This window comes from Homarus americanus, unplaced genomic scaffold (genome assembly GCF_018991925.1).
Source record: "Homarus americanus isolate GMGI-L3 unplaced genomic scaffold, GMGI_Hamer_2.0 scaffold30535, whole genome shotgun sequence".
Classification (NCBI taxonomy): domain Eukaryota; kingdom Metazoa; phylum Arthropoda; class Malacostraca; order Decapoda; family Nephropidae; genus Homarus; species Homarus americanus.
In genome coordinates, this window is record NW_024732440.1 from 15,383,831 (window position 1) to 15,400,521 (window position 16,691).

Here is a 16,691-nt window from a genome sequence, read left to right on the forward strand (position 1 = left end):
GAACGAAAGTGACAAAATGATCCCCCCAAAAAAGCGCCTTATTTTTTTTTAAATAAACTTTTAAAGCATTTTTTCTTTCCATGTAGATATCGGAACAAAAACAGAATATCGAGGCTAATAAAAACGGATCAGCTGACGTGGGATGGGGCTTCATTACCCGTGATTACTAAACACCCCACCTGAGATACGAACCCATTTAGGCTCGTTCGCGCTAAGCCAATGCGTATTTCGACGCCAAATTAGCAACCGTGAATTTTTGAAGCACTTTATATTTTCAGGTGTTAATATAACCCTGCCATCATCACTACCCCTGTTGTGGCTCGTACCTGGGATGTGCACCACTGTTACGTGGGATGTGCACCACTGTTACGTGGGATGTGCACCACTGTTACCTGGGATGTGCACCACTGTTAGCAGGGATGTGTACCATTGATATCTTGGATGTGTACCACTGTTATCTGGGATGTGCACCACTGTTACCCGGGATGTGCACTGCTATTACCTGGGATGTGTACCACTGTTACCTGGAATGTGTACCAGTGTCACCTGGGATGTGTACCAGTTACCTGGGATGTGTACCTCTGTTACCTGGGATGTGTATCAGTTACCTGGGTTGTGTACCTCTGTTACCTGGGATGTGTACCTCTGTTACCTGGAATGTGTTCCACTGTTACCTGAGATGAGCATTACTGTTCCCTGGGATGTGCACTACTGCTACCTAGGATGTATATTACTGTTCCCAGGGAGGTGCATTATTGTCCCCTGAGATGTGCACTACTGTTACCTGGAATGTGCATTACTGTTCCCTGGGATGTGTATTACTGTTCCCAGGGAGGTGCATTACTGTTCCCTGAGATGTGCACTACTGTTACCTGGAATGTGCATTACTGTTCCCTGGGATGTGCACTACTGTTACCTTACCTGAGATGTGCACTACTGTTACCTGGGATGTGCACTACTGATACTTGGGATATGCACCACTGATACCTGGGATGTGCACTAATGTTACCTGGGATGTGCACTACTGATACTTGGGATATGCACCACTGATACCTGGGATGTGCATTACTGTAATGGTTGGTAGTTATGGTTTCTAAGTGAGATGTGCACCATTGACACGAATTTTATTGTGCACCGATGTTACTATTATTACATAGGATGTGCACTACTCTTATGATTGGTCCCCGAGATGTGCGCCACGCTTACAACTATTAAGTGGAAAGTGTGCCACCTGGGATGTGCACTATTGGTATGGCTATTATATGGAATGTGTACATCTAAAACTCTTATCTGGGATGTGAGTATATATTATGACAATCACCTAAGTTGTGCACCACTATTATAGCAAAAGAGAGAGAGAGAGAGAGAGAGAGAGAGAGAGAGAGAGAGAGAGAGAGAGAGAGAGAGAGAGAGAGAGAGAGAGTGGAACTCAGTGAGGGATTGGCGTCATATATCACAAACAGGTAAGATAGGACAGGTATATATCTCCCTATATTCTGAATATTTGTGACCCAGTTGGTATATACTGTACAAGCCCGTGTATGTGTGTGTGTGTGTGTGTGTGTGTGTGTGTGTGTGTCTGTGTCTGTGTGGCTATACTACTGGTACTGACCCACATGGGAAATAAATCACACATTGCCTCAGTCCTCAATGGGGGTTTGAACCAGGCCCAAGCTCAATGGACTACAAACCCAGTACTCTAATCACTCTGCCTCTATAACTCATTGTATGTATTTGAGAACACCATTGATATTTCTCTGTATATATGTGCAGATGTGTATAATTACAGGTATATATACAGATAACCGAGGATATGAATGTATACACAAATATATACTTACCTGTATGAATGAGTAGGTCAGTATGTGTTCGTATGTGTAACGCCATCTAAATATTAATAATTAAATTGACTTTTTCTACCTCCAACAACGCCCCTTACCCTCAACTCTCCGTCTCTCCAACACTCAATACCTCCAGCACCCCTACCTCCAACACCTCCTACCTCCAATACCCCCTACCTCCAACACCCCTTACCTCCAACACCCCTTACCTCCAACACCCCCTACCTGCAACACCCCTACCTCCAACACCCAACACCCTCTCCAACACCCCTACCTCCAACACCCCTACCTCCAACACCCCCCCTACCTCCAACACCCCTACCTCCAACACCCTACCTCCAACACCCTACCCACCACTACCTCCAACACACCTAACACCACTCACCTCCAACACCCCCCACCTCCAACACCACCTCCAACACCCCCTACCTCCAACACCTACCTTCAACACCACTCACCTCCAACACCCCTACCTCCAACACCACTCACCTCCAACACTCCCCAACACCCCACCCAACACCACTCACCTCCAACACCCCTACCTCCAACACCACTCACCCAACACCTCACCCTACCCAACACCACTCACCTCCAACACCCCTACCTCCAACACCACTCACCTCCAACACCCCTACCTCCAACACCACTCACCTCCAACACCCCTACCTCCAACACCACTTCACTACCTCCAACACCACTCACCTCCAACACCCCTTACCTCCAACACCACTCACCTCCAACACCACCTCCACTCAACACCCCTACTTCAACACCACCACCTCCAACACTCCCTCCAACACCCCCTACCTCCAACACCACTCACCTCCAACACCCCTTACCTCCAACACCCCTTACCTCCAACACCACTCACCTCCAACACCCCCCTCTAGCCACCTGTGTTCTGTCATCATGGTGGCAGATGTACAAAACTTAATAAAATAGTCCAGATAAGTGAACCAAATTAGCTGTCATGGCAATTTAACAACATCCTCATGACAAGTTATCACGCCTGGTCTTACCGTGCGTGTGCCGAGACAGCTGTCAAGTTCTATACTGTATTCTGATAGTTTTAATACAAGCCAATTTGTAATTTTGTTCTGTAAAATTATGACGATTGAATTTTTTTTTTCTTTTCTTTTCGGGGTGGGGGTTGAGGGGTTGGGGTGGGGGTTGAGGGGGGCATGTACGATATGTAATTAGTAATTACTAATTACCTTTTTTTTGAGATGACGAGAGATGGTGTGATGTGATTGGTGGGGTGTTCTCTCTCTCTCTCTCTCTCTCTCTCACACCTTCCCTCTTACATCACTCACAGTCACACAACACCACAGTAAAGAAAATATTCCCCGGAGTTAAGAAAAATTCCCCACAGTGGAGCCAATATTCCCCCACAGAAAAGACAATAATCTAAAGAAGGAAGACAATATTTCCCTAATTAAGGTTAAATATTCCCCGTAGTAAAAGTTAACATTACATGAAGTACAAATTCAATATCCCCCCAGACTGGCACTGAAGAAGTATTCCCCCACAGGAAAGAAAAATATTCCCTACAACAAAGACAAGTACCTCCCTAGTGTGAAGTAATGATATTCCCTGGAGTGAATACAACTATTTCCTGAGTGGCACTGAGACAAATACCCCCTCACCCGGCCACAGTGCCACGTAGTTTTATATCGGTCACATGGAGCCATTAACACCAAGCCAGGCACTGTGGCTTTGAGAGTGCCTCTAGGACCCAGGCTTATGGACCTCATAAAGATGTGGGAACTTTCTTTACAGCCCTCACACTTTCTCTAAAACAGGAAGTGCTTTCAGTAGATTATTTTTTTTGACGAATGTGACCTATAGGGATGTATCATAGTAATAATGCGTCTATAATCTCTCGTCAGTAATTTTGTTTGATTATACGGAACCAAAAATACACCAGAAGAAGTATAATTGATGGATGTATTAATTAACTAGTCTTAAGTAGTTAATGTAATCTATAAATAATGTATAATTGATATAACGTGGCCAAAAATGTTCCGTGTGTCATTGTGGTTGACTGAAATATTTTAAGTATTATGGTTAATTGAATCTTATAAAATATCGACAGAAACAACAAAACTGATTTAGCAGCTATAAATTTTTAGTTGACTGACGACTTCATAACAATGGTTGATCGTAACGAGAGGTTCAGAGGCCATCTAATACACCAATATAAAATTCGAATCCAACCTTTCAAAAACAAAAGTGAGCAAAAATACCAACATCTAGAAAGTCAAATAAAAACGACTTTGCCTAAAACTATATCTTGCGCTTGTGAGACCTCACTTGGATTACGCAGTTCAGTTCTGGTCACCGTACTACAGAATGGATATAAAATCCCTCGAGCGAATTCAGAGGAGAATGACGAGATTAATCCCGGGCATTAGGAACCTTGAGTACAGAGACAGGTTGAAGCATCTTAAAATGAACTCCCTCGAGAGAGGTAGAGTGAGGGGCGACATGATCGAGGTGTATAAATGGAAGTCAGGGCTAAACAAAGGTGATATAAACAATCCAACCAGGAGCGAACTCATAGCAATGGTTTTAAATTAGACAAATTTAGATTTAGGCGGGAGATAGGTAAACACTGGTTTGGAAATAGAGTAGTGGACGAGTGGGACAAGTTACCAAACATCATCATTAACTCTAATACGCTGGATAGCTTCAAACATAGGTTGGATGGATATGTGAGCAATAGGGGTTGGGTGTAAACGGGACTGCCCAGTATGGGCCAAGAGGCCCGCTGCACTTTCCTCCATTCTTATGTTCTTATGTTTAATAATAGAAAAATACCTGAACAAAATACAAAAAAGAAACACGAAAAATAAAGAAAAACAGCAAAAATATTACAGAAATAAAAGAGAAAGAAGAGGAGACCGCCCGATCATCTTTGAAGTCGAGACATGATGAACGAAAATCGGTTAATCTTTCCTAATTGCCTATTTAAGGTAACCGGATGATGCGGGTTTACCTGGACGGTGTTGAGGCAGCAGTACCTGTTAGTGAGAGATTAGGTAGAACTGCTGAGATCATCAGGGCCTTTCAGGTTGACGAAGGATACTGGTTGTGGGTGTGTGGTTGTGGTTGTGTGGTGGTGGGTGTATACTAGTTGTGGTTGTGGTGGTGCATGTGTGGTTGTAGTGGTGGATGTGTGGTTGTACTGGTGGATGTGTAGTTGTAGTGGTGGATGTATGGTTGTAGTGGTGGATGTGTGGTTGTGGTGGATAGAGTTTGAATGTAGTAGACTCATTATGTAAGTGGCGGATGGAATAAATCTGTAACGAAAAAAAATCTTACTTTGATGGACAAATAATCTGGGTATGGTGAACAAAATCTGAATATGGTGAACAAAAAATCTGACTTTGCTTATATATGAGAGGAAACAGCGGTGTATTTCAACCAGTCAAAGGCCTCTCTTCACGACTCATTTATTCATGACTATACAACAGAAGGCTTTTATTCACTCTACGGATTTAAATAATTAATATATCTCGATTTTTTTTTTTAGATGCAGACTAAACTAAACAGAATTATGTTCAGCCAGCTCAAGGTGTCGTGTATAATAAATGAGTCATTAATATGTGAGGTAGTGCCACTAACCCTGAGTAGACAGTAAGTAAATAAGTAAACATATGTAATAAGCGTATGTAGTAAGTAGTTTCATATGTGTAATAAGACCATAAAGCCACATATGTAACGTCTTAATATGGCTATGGTAGGAGCAAACAATATCTTCTCACCTGTCATCCGTATTACATAATTAACCTGCCATTACCTGTCAGGATGAGTTATAATAGTGTGGCGTGACTGTGGCGTCTCTCTCACACAGTCCCAGGCAAGTATGTGAGAGGAATCCTTTACGAGTCTCAGATAAGGAAATAAATTGATTCTATTACTGACTGTAGTATTACGAACCGACTTAACTGTCATTATCTACCTGTTATGTCATAAATGTTTACTAAATATTTACGTCGACTCGTCTAATCATAGCTAAAAAGATACATATAGACTCGTGTAATGGTAACCAAAGACTTAGGTACAGTAGGCTCGCGTGTGTGACTAAAAGACTAAAAGAGAGACTCATATCATTAGTGACTCACCGCAAATCGTATACAGGCGAGGGTGGGTTCCCTACACGGCATAAAACTCCCGCGTGTGTGTTGTTGATGTTGGCAGTACTTAAGCAGAGTTTGATCTTAGACTTCCCGAGTGAGTTTAACTTCTCCCATAACGCTCCTGACTCACCAGTTTATGAGACAGTGCACGACCTCTGGGTTGGCTCTCTCACTTGTATATAGCGACAACTTGTGCCTCACTTGTGCTTGTCGTGTAGTTAACCGTCTCCTCCTTCCCTCCTCAGATGCTACAAGCCCCAACGTTACTGTACTGGTTGTGACGTTTCTTCCTCCTTACACGTGTATGTGACTGTGCTCTACGACAGGAGGTACTGACATAAGCACGCTGTCCAAGCTATCCATAGTTAGTCAAGATTTTTTAAGTAATTAATTCCTGACTCGGGCGTGTATCCTCATTGCTGCTATAAGATGTTATTCTCACCAAAGAAACAAGTTGCAATAGACTATTACCTCCAGTATAGTTACCGCTACAAGCCAGAACTCTCAGCTGAGACTACATACATACATACATACATACATACATACATACATACATACATACATACATACATACATACATACATACTCCCTGCTAAACTAAAATGTCCTTCCTGGTGGAGATAAAAAGTAAATATAGTGTTTGTGTTCAGCATAGTTATCCCCACAGGCCTGAAAAACAGCTGCCGAAGTGACGCTCTCATTATAACAAGTTACTTACTGCTTGTAGTGTCTTGTAGTGTCTTACAAGCCAGGAGTGTGAGCTAGGTTGACGAAAATTCTCATTTATCATAGTAAATTTTTTGATTATCTGAAGAGTTGAAGGAAGGAAGGGAAGTGAAGACTGGAGAGAGAGAGAGAGAGAGAGAGAGAGAGAGACTAAATTTGCCCCATGAAGAAGATATAGAAATTAAGTAGATATAAGGTTTCAGTCTCAGATCTCTCTCTCTCTCTCTCTCTCTCTCAAAACACAAACCAAACTGCTAATCCACAACAAAAAGTTTATCCTGGTTTAAATGGTTACCCAAAACACTAAATGTGTCACGTGAGAGGAAGGGGGGGGAGGGTGGAGAGGAGAGAAGGAAGGGAGGGAAGTGAGACAGAGAGAGAGAGAAGAGGGCGCTGGAAAGAGAGAGAGAGAGAGGTAGTGTGAGTCGATTATGGAGATGACACAGTGTGGGGAGAGGAGGAGAGTCACTTACTCTTCCTAGATTAATTGTCACAGTCCCCCCAAACCAATTCCGCTAGGAGGATTTCGACTGCATTCAGGTCCCGACACCCTGGCAGGAAACTAACACCAATCTGTATTACCGGGAGCCTCTGTGTGTGTGTGTGTGTGTGTGTGTGTGTGTGTGTGTGTGCGCGTGTGTGTGTGTGTAAATAACATATACGGTAGATGGAATTCATGGTCATCGTCTCTCACTCTCTCCTCTCTTTATCTCTCTCCTTCCCTCCTTTTCTCTTTCTCCCTTTCCTCACTCCTCTTCCCCTTTACTTTTTAACCCTCAGTTAAAAGACTCATTTAACTCATACCCGGACCCGAACTCAGAGCTGGACTAATGACGGGAACCTTAATTTCTAGTGATGGTGAAGCCGAGAGTTTGATATCGGTGGTAGGTTAGGGAAGTCTGGGTTAGGTTAGGTTAAGTTTGGTTCAGTTAGATTACATTTGATTCAGATTGGTTAAGATAGGTTAAGTTTCGTTGAGTTTTGCTAGGTCAAAGGAAAGTTGGGTTTGCTTAGGTTAGGTTAGGTTAGGTTAGGTTAGATTAGGTTAGGTTAGGCTGACTCACTACACCCCGAGTTGTGAAGTCAGGTAAGTAGTTTACAGTACAGAGTCTCGGCGTCATCCCTCTCTAATATATGATGCTGCTGATGCTCATCTTCCCTATAATTATGTCATCATGAATTATTAATCTCGGTATTAGCAGTATTTATCTGAAGTAGTTTTTTTTATGAAATATTAGTGAATAGATGTGGAATTCTGTACTGTATTTTTAAATTAAGACATTTACTGTAACACACACACACACACACACACACACACACACGATAAAGATGAAGGAGTTTTCTTTTAATGTGTCATAATATATTAACAGTGAACCATACTACAGGTACAGTCGGCCACAGGAATAAGTATACACACTGTAGCTGTAAGGTCCGAAAATGGTCTGGTAACGTTGAAACTGCGCATCCAGACGCATGATGAGACTCAGCTCCCCCCCACCTGTTATCTCTAACTATTTTCTGTTTCCCCTTCTTTATTCTTCTATTTACTCCTCTTCCTTCCTTTACTAATCCAAACATCAGTAAAAAAAGTAGGGTGATAGAAAAGGTGGGGGGAGGAGGAAGGAGGTGTACGGTAAGTGCAATCCCACTCGGCAACAAGTTTACTGCCATTGGACAAAATATATTACTTATAATATAAGCACAAGACATCTTGTGCTTGTAACTAACACTCCTTTGTATGAACCCAAGTACTTTGTTAGCTTTGTTTCGAGCAAATACACATTGTTGACTTGGTTTAAGATTCCTACTAATCATTACTCCTAAATCTTTCTCACAGTTCTCGATTTCTCTACAAAAACGTTGTTTATATGATATCTGGTTTCTCTGTTTACACCTCCCTGTAGTTTTGGGGAGTCCTCGTCAGATTTAATTACACGCCCTATTTTAGTGACATCAGCAAGTTTACTTATGTTGCTGTCTACTCCCTATACACTGGTCCGTTTCATGCATGGGTTTTATACAACACAACAAAAATAACAACAACAACAATAAGAAGACGCGTACAGTATAATGTTTACTTTAATTTAAACACGCGATATATCCTCGAACGCCCCCACAATTGCCTAGTTAAGATAATGGGTTCATATCTATTAGCCAACTCCTCTCATATCTTGGAAGAACCCATGAACCTGTGCCTAAGTATAGAACCCATGACTGTGCCTAAGTATAGAACCCATGACTGTGCTTAAGTATAGAACCCATGACTGTGCTTAAGTATAGAACCCATGACTGTGCCTAAGTATAGAACCCATGAACCATGACCTAAGTTTAGAACCCATGACCCCGTGCCTAAGTTTAAAACCCATGACCCCGTGCTTTAAGTTTAGAGCCCATGACTGTACCAAAGTATAGAACCCATGACTGTGCCTAAGTTTAGAACCCATGAACCTACGCTACGGACACAGGGGCGTAACGAATGATTCCCATACATCCACGCATACAATCACTTTAATACAACACCCCTTTACTACAACCAGTTTATTAATACGAGACAAAATACACCATACTTATAATGATGTTAATAATGAAGTGGTTGGTATGTATTAACCCTCAGCATTTAGACCTGGTGGTGAGACTACACAAGTTTAGCATCTAACTTTGGTTCGGGATAGACTATGTTAACTACACAACTTTGGCCCTAATTCCACAGTTCGGACGGGTGTGTGTGACTTACAAACACAGGGGGAAGGAGATGGGGGTGCTTGTACTCTCCCTCCCTCCCTGACCTAACTGTACCCTCCCTCTTTACTTTCCTTCCACCCACACCCCTCCCCTGACCTAACCGTATCTTCTCTTCCTCCCTCCCCTGACCTAACCGTATCCTCTCTTCCTCCCTCCCTGACCTAACCGTATCCTCTCTTCCTCCCTCCCTGACCTAACTGTATCCTCTTCCTCCCTCCTCCTGACCTAACCATTTCTTCCCCCCTCCCCTCCCTTGACCCAACTCGTATCCTCTTCCTCCCCTCCTGACCTAACCGTATCCCCTCTTCCTCCCTCCCTGACCTAACTGCAGTATCCCCTCTCTTCCTCCCTCCCCTGACCTAACCGTATCCTCTTCCTCCTCCCCTGACTCCAATCCGTATCCTCTTCCTCCCTCCCTGACCTAACTGCATCCTCTCTTCTCCTCCTGACTCCAACTGCATCCGCTCTTCCTCCTCCCCGACCTAAACTGTATCCTCTCTTCCTCCCTCCCCTGATCTCCGCTTCTGTCCCTCCCCCGACCCAACCGCATCCTCTTCCTCCTCCCCCCCCTGATCCTCTTCCTCCCTCCCTGACCTAACCGCACCTTCCCTTCCCTACCTTTCTCCTTCTCCCAATTCCTCACACACACTCCCCATCACCTACATCTTTACACACCTTTTAATCCTCTCTCTCTCTCTCTCAGATGTGTTGTGTATGTAAACTCCGAGACTTCCTGTATACGCTCTAGATCATACATACATACATACTTACATACATACATACATAATCCAAGTCCTGTACCATAACCTAAATCTCTGCCTCTACTGTAACAAAAAAAATACGTGATTGCACTCGAGGAATATTACTGTACCCTTCAAAATACAGTTTGGCTCACATACACTTTTACTGTAATTCCCAGACTATTACAGGTTTGTATACCGTACTCTGCTTCTCTCTCTCCCTCTCACTGTAGACCACCACATATTACAGTTACGGTTACAGTTTTTGAATACTCTTATAAGTGGCAGGTTAATACAGCGTGGTGGGAACATACGGTTACAGTTGATGTATATTTCTGTAGCTGGCAGGTTAATACAGCGTGGTGGGAACATACGGTTACAGTTGATGTATATTTCTGTAGCTGGCAGGTTAATACAGCGTGGTGGGAACATACGGTTACAGTTGATGTATATTTCTGTAGCTGGCAGGTTAATACGGCGTGGTGGGAACATACGGTTACAGTTGATGTATATTTCTGTAGTTGGCATGTTAATACAGTGTGGTGGGAACTCATATTTACAGAGTGGGCGACATATATAAGTGAACGCTGTATCGAACCACTGAACTGAATGGGATGTATCGACCGGTCCAATTGTGTGTTGCTCTGCTTGTTAACACTCTTTCTTGGCTCTAGAGTCTGGGCCCTAGTGATCATATGATCCTGTTCTAATAGGCCCCAGTACTAATAGGCCCCAGTCCTAATAGGCCCCAGTACTAATAGGCCCCAGTCCTAATAGGCCCCAGTCCCCCAGTCCTAATAGGCCCCAGTCCTAATAGACCCAAGTCCAGATGGGCCCTAGTTGTAATTGTCCTTAGTTTAACGGTCCATAATCCTAATTGGCCCCGATCCTAATGGTTGGATAAGGTTTGATTAGGTCAGGTTAGGTTAGGTCCAAGTTGACATAACACTGCTCTGAGTTCACTAGATCAGGGTATTATCTTCTTTACACAAATAAGGTCTAATACAGTCTCACGTCATCGCTGAACAGATAAATTTAATCCTTTCAGTTTAGGTCTCAACAGTGTTTCCGTCTCATAGTGTTGAACTTTAACCACGACCTTTAACGCTGAGCTGTTAATTTTTGCCTACACTCTTTGAGTTGTAACTTGACCTTTGCCCTTAAACTGTTGACCTCGACTTCTGGCTCTGAACTATGATATTAACTGTAATTTTATACCTGTAATCTTCAGCTATTGACCTCGCCCTTTGACAGGGGACTCATGAACACGCCACGGAGAAAAAAATAAAGCTTAGAGACACAGAGACAGAGAGAAAAACAGATAGACAGGTAAACAGAAGAAACGCCTTTTGCAGCCCACAACAAATTCCTTCCACTATGACACAGGAGAATTTAGACGACCAAACTATCAGTCAGCACACACGGAAGAGCTCACGGCTCATGTCACGACTTGGAGGAAATCAGCACAATTAACACTGAGCAAGTACAGGTGTTCATAATACCATACAGTTGTGTTATAAGTAACGAAACTGACAGAGTATATGAATACAACACACTAAAAATAAGTCGCTGGGTAACTGGGTATATTCCTCAGGTCTAGTCAAGTCTCTTTGACTTAACCTTCCAGAGAACTCACCAACTCACATGACCACTTATACAGACTTACTAAGTGTCCTGAATCTTTCTCACAGTCGGATTCCTCTATAACATTGTTGTTCATCTGGTATATGGTTTCACTATTTACATCTCCTAGACCAAGTACTTTACATTTGCCCACATTGAATTTCATCTGGCATTTTTCTTTCCAGTCGAATATTTTTTTTAGGTCTTCCTGTAGTTTTGAGGAGTCCTCGTCAGATTGAATTACACGCCCTATTTTGACACACACACACACACACACACACACACACACACACACACACTACTGCTACTTTACTATCACTCGGAATCGAGTATGACGATAAACCAGCTATAATAAAATGATAGGAGTTACTAAGGATGACTAGAGATGCAGATACGGGACCGGCAGGGTCGTCCACAGATGTTGCACGTGAGAAGGGCTACATCTAGTGCGGGAAGGGCGGTGGCAGTGTCTTTCCGGCGTTGGCGCTTGTCTGCCTCGGTTTGCAGTCGGGCTAACTCGAAAGTATTGACCCATTCTCGTGTGGTGCTCCTTCAAGTGTTACGACCCCCGGTAAGGGGGTCGATTTGGCACTTTTTCAGGTTTGTCTTAAGAATATCCTTATACCTTTTCAGTTGGCCGCCAACGTTAAGTGTACTATTCGTAAGGTGACTGCAAAATAGCTGCTTTGGCAGTCTACTGTCGCCCATGCGAGTAACATGGCCAGTCCAATGTAGTTGTTCATGGATAATGGTAGCCTCCATGCTCCTAGAATTTGTGTCAGCAAGAATACTGGCATTTGTTCTCTTGTCTTCCCAGAGAACTCGGAGGATGGAATGTAGAATACGTTAGAGAAAGTTTTCAAGAGGTGCCTCTTGTATGTGACCCATGTCTCGCTGCCATATAGCAGGGTGGGGAGGACCACTGCTCGATATACATGCAACTTTGTAAATAATTTCAGCTCCCTACAGCTGAAGACACGGATACAGAGTCTGCCAAAGGCTCGAGATGCACATCTGATCCAATGTTGAATATCTTCTCCGATGTCTGCGGTGGTGAACAAGTGGGAGCCGAGATACTGAAAGTACGCAACATTAGAGAGGGTAGTACCATTTATCTGGATGGATGGTGGAGGTGAGGCTGAACCAGGGGCAGGCTGAAAGAGAGTCTGAGTCTTACGTACTGTACATTCACCTCAAGGCCGAAGTGTGCATATGCATCTGCGTAGGTGTTCAGGGTATTCTGTAGGTCACGTTTAGTGTGAGCAACAAGTGCCCATCACCAATCATTGAACACTAAAGTACTTAACATGAGGAAAGAACAAGGAATACCCAATGTCAAAGATTTAATAATTGAAGTCAACCTCATGATAGGCATCAGTCATCAAGATAGAGTTGATGCCTTGGCTAAACTCGCATCCAACATTATATATTGAGTCTTATAAATGAAGAACGAGTAAAAAATCTACAACGTTTCCGTCGGAAATGTATACTGTATTTGTCGAATATTTTAACCGATATAATTACCCACAATATTAGTTGTTCAAAGTAGGCAGGGCGTTTAAGTAGAGGGAAAATATGGGGTAAAATATTTAAAAGGAACACCAAACAAACCTTTGAAAACCTTACCTAACGTTTCTTAACTTGTAAAAATGTTAAGAATCACTCTCGAGTTTGTGGATCCCTCATCTGAACACCGAAAACAACACCAACACATACTATACACTGAAAACATGAATAAGGTCAACTTTTTATAGTTTTAGGATTTTTAAAGGTTGGGAAACGTTAGGTCAGGTTTTCAAAAGTTTGTTTAGTGTTTTTATTTTTATTTTTTGTATTTTACCTCACATTTTCCGTTAACTTCAAAGCCCTGCCCACTTTGAACAAGTAATATTGTTGGTAATTTTATCGGTTAAATTACTCGAAAAATATACATTTCCGACTTAAACGCTATAGAATATTTTTTTCTTCTCTTTCTTCCTATATAAGACTCAATATATAAGTAGGTGTTGGCAACTTGTAAATATTTACCCAATCTAGGACTGTCAAACAGAACCTTTAAAACTGTAGTCAGAAAAGAACTTGCTGATGAATTTGAAACCAATTAACAAGTGCAAAAAGACACTAGTCAATGCATTGTTTACCATGATGAGATGTATCAGTGAAACATGTATATGACGGGAGAAAGTAACAAGATCACTAGATTACAAGATGTGACTGTTAGACTAAGATACGGATATAAGTAGCGCTGGCAGTATGCCCCTCAGGCAGATGTGAACACAACTAAATGTAAACTGTGCGACCAGAAACACGGCAACACACTCTAACACAACGTCTTAGAGTGTGAAAAAATAGAAACTTATAGGGACAGATCCAAACATACTGTGTAGGGAATGGCACAGCACTTTATCATTGATGACAAGATAGCTGATGTACTAAGGCTGTATCCACACTTCGCATCTAGCACCTAATTAAAATTCTATGTACCGACTTAAACAAACAAGGTACTGGAAATACTCTGTAACACTTAAAGCCAAAATATAATGACAACTGGGGTCTGATAAACACCCTTTGTGGCCTCTACTCGGTAATCCTTTTACGCTACCGCTCACAGGCTGAGTATGGGGTGCACAATAAACTAGCTGCTGTACAGAGCAGATTTAAAACAAAACACCACCACCATCACTTCCATCGTGAATATGTTAAAGGTAACTAAAGACAAAATTAAACGTAAGTGTTCCTGTATTTAATAGCCCCTGTTAACTTAAAATAACTATAACTATATATTGATAATTATAACCTTGCTTAAAATATAACTTTACAGTAAACATTATAAGATGAATTTACAGTACGTATACACAATTATCATTTATCGAGAGTTGTGGGTATTGTGGCTGTTATAGGTCATTCAGAACAATACAGTTACCTCCATACGTAATATACTAAGGACTTTAACAATGAAACATATTTAAAATATGAAAACTAAAAACAATAGTGAAACACCTGGCTGTGTGTGTCCTTCCAGAAACCTGGTGCACCACTGCGTCTCTACGTCAGAGCTGACGGTTCCACACCACAATGAACTATGAAGGTTACAGAGCCCAAGCACAGGCGGTTACTTTTCCAAACGTTAAAATATACCTCAACATTACAATTAATATTCTAAATGTAATCCAAATATACAACAGTTCTTTTAAATCACAATCCTGATAACTCAACGTAATAATTAAACAAATGCTGTAATATACTGTGGAATTAACCCACCAAAGAAAATGAACACCGGTCACACAAGCAGGAACTAAACTATTTCCCATAACATCACCACCACTACCAAATACCGCCACCATTATCCTCCTCCACATGACACACCACCACCGTAACCACCACTTTCTTCAATATGTAGGTATGACACATCACCATCACCACCACCACCATCACCACCACCACCACAACCACAACCACCATCACCACCACCACCACAGCCACAACCACCACCACCACCACAACCACAACCACCAGCACCTCCACAACCACAACCACCATCACCACCACCACCACAACCACAACCACCATCACCATCACCACCACAACCACCATCACCTCCACAACCACAACCACCATCACCACCACCACCACAACCACAACCACCATCACCTCCACAACCACCATCACCTCCACCTCCACGACTCACACACATCACCTAGTTAATAGAAGGATCACCCATCATCTCCCCACTAAGCTCTCCTGATCACCACTAAGACTACTCTACTATCTAAGGTGGCCCAGACGTCCAGCCCAAACCTGTGTATACCAAGTGATGGATGACTGACTCCCTCCGTCCCTTCATCCATCCCTACCTCCCTCCCACCTCCCCCATCCCTCCCTTCTCCAGCCTCCAGTGCTGAGTTGCCTGCCTGTCTGTTCATCCGTGTCTGTCAAACATTGGGTCCTTATTACTGTTATTGACTTATTAGATGAATCCTCTAGTAGCATCAGTAAATAAATACACTTTGACGTCACAACAGTGCACTCTGACGTCATATCACTACACTGACGTCACATTACATAAAAACATATGAATAGAGGAAACTGCAGCTGGCCTCTCGCCCCATACTAGGTAGTCTCATATCTCATATATCCGTCCAACCTATTATTTAAAGCTATCCAGAAAAAGAACCCTTGGAGATGCGGGGTATCGATCCCCGTACCTCTCACATGCTAAGCGAGCGCTCTACCACTTGAGCTACATCCCCGACTAGGTTCGTGGAGGTGCCGGGGATCGAACCCGGGGCCTTTCACATGCAAAGCGAACGCTCTACCACTGAGCTACACCCCCTCTGTTTGTAGTTATAGCAACCTTAAGCGAAAGTGGGTACTAATTTATTAGTCCATTTGTAAACTTTTAGGTGACTGTAAAAATCTAAAGTACAGATAATTGAATCTATTAATTATATTCAGATATTTAAGAAAACGGTCGTATTTTATTGAAAACCAACGTGGAATTTGAAATTAATCTTAAATAAGTAACAATAAAACTAATGATGTTCGGTAACTTGTTCCACTCATCCACTACCCTATTTCCAAACCAATGTTTACCTATCTCGCGCCTAAATCTAAATTTGTCTGATTTAAAACCATTGTTACGAGTTCGTTCTTGGTTAGATAATTTACGTACCTTTATATATCACATTTGTTTAACCTTTACTTCCATTTATACATCTTAATCACATCGCCCCTCACTCTACGTCTCTAGAGGGAGACCAAATTAAGATGCTTTAATCTGTCTCTATACTCAAGGTTCCTAATGCCTGGGATTAGCCTTGTCATTCTCCTCTGTATGCTTTCTCGAGATTCGATATCCACTCAGTAGTACGGTGACC

General features: G+C 42.5%; 2 non-coding genes across 2 annotated transcripts; both read right to left on the reverse strand.

The window, feature by feature from the left end:
- Positions 1–15,991: 15,991 nt before the first annotated feature.
- On the reverse strand, positions 15,992–16,064 carry Trnaa-agc. Its single transcript has one exon. It is a non-coding gene; the product is annotated as a tRNA-Ala (tRNA).
- An 11-nt stretch (positions 16,065–16,075) lies between these two features.
- Positions 16,076–16,147, reverse strand: Trnaa-ugc. The gene has a single exon. It is a non-coding gene; the product is annotated as a tRNA-Ala (tRNA).
- Positions 16,148–16,691: the final 544 nt, after the last annotated feature.